General features: G+C 55.9%; 1 long non-coding RNA gene across 1 annotated transcript; it reads right to left on the bottom strand.

Moving 5' to 3' along the window:
- Window positions 1-1148, bottom strand: LOC117438723 (uncharacterized). The gene is made up of 3 exons (XR_004550955.1): window positions 1126-1148; window positions 149-276; window positions 1-61 (listed from the first exon to the last, which is right to left on the bottom strand). It is a non-coding gene; the product is annotated as an uncharacterized lncRNA (long non-coding RNA).
- Between the last annotated feature and the right edge of the window lie 2568 nt (window positions 1149-3716).

Raw genomic sequence — 3716 nt, 5'->3', positions numbered from 1 at the left:
AGAGGGACGGCTCAGCCACCATGGCACGGAGGCGGACCTGGAATGTGGGGCCTCCTCTGACCTAGAGAAGGACAGAGCATCCAGTTGAGAGCCCACCCGATACTCGCTGCTGTGCCCAACCTGCTGCCTGCCCCAGAAGCTGGAGTACCTTGATGGGCAGGAGCACATCCACTTTTCCCAGGGGCAGGTTGGCACTTTGTGGGTCGAAGCACACTTCAAATGTCTTGCTCTCACAGGAGGGCAGGCGCTTCACACGCTCCAGGCACACGCTGAAGCCTGAACACAGCAAAATAAAGCAGCTGAGATACACAAGCAACAGGAAATGGCTCAGAAGCACGGTAAGGCCACAGGGGTGTCCTGGCTGGCAGCTCTGGGAAAGACCCCTTTGCATCTCCAGAGAAGCTGCTCTTCTCCCTTTGGCACTGCCCAAAGCAAAAGGACATTCACAGCCAGAATCCAGGGGTTGCATGGTAAAAAGCAATCACATTGCTTAAGGAACTCCAGCAATTCCTTCATCAGGCGTCTCAGGGAAGGATGCATAGACCTCTCCAAAGGAGAATTGCCACCTAAGATACTAAATGCTGGGGTGTTCCCTGGACAGCGGCTTAGAAGAGCTGACTGGCCACCCTGCAGAGACAGCAGTCACCATGTGGTGGAGCTGCAGCCTTACCTCAAGGCCTCTTTGGGAAGCCTGTTTCCATAGAGCAGAGGATCCCACAGGCCGGTCAATAAAGGCTGAGCAGAAGTGCTCTGGCACTATGAACTCTAAACAAAGCACTTCCGAACCACAGAGGGTCCATCTGTTTGCAACATAAACCCTCAGAGTGCACAAAGAAACTGGGATGATGCTCACGGGAGCCAAGAGCAGAAGATGCTGAGAGGCAATCAAGGTGATCAGCCCTTCTGGCCCCTGCAATCAGTTTCTAGGGCAGCCACAGGCAGAGCAGGTCTCTGGGCACTGCTCGCCAGAAGTCAGGCTCTTGAACAGGGCACCCAGCATGGGGGTACTAAGGAGGAAAAAGCTGTCCAAGGAAGTACTCAAATCTCCCCGTGACCAATGGCTTCAGCTGATGTGTCAGAGATAGCTCCTTCAAGCCCCCATGAAGCCTCTCAACCACAGGTTACCTGTGTTATACAGGACATATCCATCGGCATGGAAAGATGCAGGGAAGTGCCCGGTGTTGGTGATCTTCACCATGTGTGTGTGGATGTCACCGGGAACGACATAGCCAAGGTCCAGGATGTATTCGGGCAGCTCAGCTCTGAAAGGAGGAGTAAGGACACTCTGTCAACCCCAGCATGGCGTGGGCTGGAGAACCAAATGGAGTGGATAATTCTGTATTCACTGCTCTGAAAGCTCAAGCCAAGCCCAGGAAACCCAAGGCCTGAGCACCCAGTAATAACACTTGGCTAAGTCATGGGGAGTGCAGGGCCTAGGATTTATCAGCCACCAATGGGATCTTCGAGTGACTTTAAAGTGGGTACTGGACACAGTTCCTATGCTGCGAAAAGCCATTGCAGAGAAGTCCACTGCATCTCCACTGATCTCAATCAAACTGCTAAGCTGGTGTCCAGCCCAAGCCTGAAACTGCTTCAGGACCTTGTCATAGCATTTCCTTGCAGACGTCTTTTGGTAGGCAATCCCACTTGGTAAAGAGCATAAGGGATCTGGACCATTCCCTGCTCTTCCTGCTTAGGGGGGTCTGTTTCTTGGCACAAAGATGCCAGCTTTGAGATGCCCCTTTCAGAGCTGGTCAGCAGGGGTGGTGCCTGTGCTGTCTGCAAGGGCTTGCTCGTCTGCACCCCTCAGCTCTGAGAACAGAACCCACCAACTGTGGGGAGGGGAGCACCTCCAGAGCTCAGGGGAGCACTGTGCAAGCGAGGACACCGAGCTGCCCACAGGGAGCACATCATAGCTCTCAGCATCAGGCCCCTTCTGAAGTCCGCAGCTGTTCCCAGCTCTGAGACACAAGGAGCTCTCAGGAGCAGGCCTGCACTGCTGGCTGTTACCCTCGGGGCCCCTGCACACAGGCTACAGGACTCCCTACTAACTTGAGAAGCCTCCGATGGACACGCTGGTGAAAGGCAGTGTCCTCCGGGGGACGGGAGCTGAGAGCTTTCTGCTGCTCCACGGCATGTTCCTCCATCAGCATCTCCTCCATCTGCATCTGCAGCTGAGCATCCCACTGAGGAAAGTAAAGACAGGGGCTGCTTAGCAAAGGTCCTTCCCAAGGTACAAGCTTGTCTCAGGTGGAGGATCCCACCCTGCTCTTGTTGAGAGAGGCGATGGAGTCATTCTGTCTCACTGCTCAGTGTCTGGGACACTTCCTGCTCTCTCAGGCAGTATCATAGCTCCAAAGAAATGAACTCCAGTGTCTCTCCCTGCCCAGTTATCAAAGCTGCTCTGGACAGATGGACAGACAAAGCAGAAACCTTCCAAAGCTCCAAGTATGTCCCTGCCCCCAGTTAGTGCTAAAGCAGCTTGGGCAAAAGCTCTCCTGGAAAGGGAACCATGAGAGCGCTGGAGCCTCTCGGAGATCCAGAACACAGCACAGCCTCAGGGTGCATTCAGGCTGCTGCTTTACACTCTGTAAAGCTGGCAGGGCTTGGCCAGTGAGCAACAAAACCCCCAGCACTGACCTGAATGTCCTTCAGAGCACCATAAACCCAACTGCTTGAGCACAGCCCTTAGCATCTCCCTGGGGCAGTCAGGAGCTGGTGCATCTCCAGGAGCGACAACTCCCAGAGGTGGGCAGCCCATGGGACACGCTGAGCTGACACAGTCTGTGGCCAGGGCTGTGCAGGGAGGCACCCAGTGCCAGCAGAGCCCTGGGCACAGGGCCGTGGGGCGCAGGGGCTCCAGTGACACGCAGGAGGGTGGCACGTGTGGGACAGGGCAGCAGCTCTACTCACCACGGTGCCCGAGTCGTCCATGCAGGGCTCGGCTGCCACAGCCTCCCCCAGAGCAATGGCCTCGTCTCTCTGGCTGCCTTTGTCCAGCTTTTCTTGGGCCTTTTGGAGGATCTTCTCATATTTGGTGTTGCCTGAAAGCACAGAACACCACCAATAGCAGTGGGGCAGCACAAATCCCATGGAAGACAGGAAGCCCCATTCCCCCAACACGCAGACAGACACAAACTGCTCCAGCAATGGAGGGAAAGGCGATCCTGCTGCTTCTCACCCCCAGACGTCTTTCTCGCCACACAGGAGCATCTCAGCCCCACAACGTGATGCAAACCCAACCCTGTCAAAGTCCCTGCCAGCCTCTCTTGCAGCTTCCCTGTGCTTTTCTGCCCAGCCCTCCTCTTCCCAGACCTCTGCCATACGCTGGCAAGCTGTGCAGGATGGTTCCTGCGGCAAAGCCACACGGGCTCGTCTGCCAGAGACCAAGGAAGCAACCAGAGGGCTGAGTTTGCCTGACAGCCCTGAAACCTCCAGGCCTGGCGGAGGTGCCCGTGAGCTGCCCTATGGGCATATGGCATGGGGGAAAGCAGACAGGCAGTGCTCACCTTTGATGTTCCTGGGCAGGTCCAAGTGGATCCTGGGAAAGGTCCCTTCTCCTTTCAGGCAGATTTGTTCTGGCTCCAGGTGACCCACTTGGATCTGGAAAGCCCTGCAGAAGACTCCAGGCACTCCTGGCAGGTAATAGACTCTCAGCACTTGCTGCTTGCCAGGTTCAACGTAACCCTGCGGGGCACAGAACATGGAGGGAGGTA

The sequence above is a fragment of the Melopsittacus undulatus genome, unplaced genomic scaffold (assembly GCF_012275295.1).
Source record: "Melopsittacus undulatus isolate bMelUnd1 unplaced genomic scaffold, bMelUnd1.mat.Z mat_scaffold_56_arrow_ctg1, whole genome shotgun sequence".
NCBI lineage: Eukaryota > Metazoa > Chordata > Aves > Psittaciformes > Psittaculidae > Melopsittacus > Melopsittacus undulatus.
Note: the sequence above shows the minus strand (reverse complement) of the source record. Positions and strands in the feature narration are given on the sequence as shown.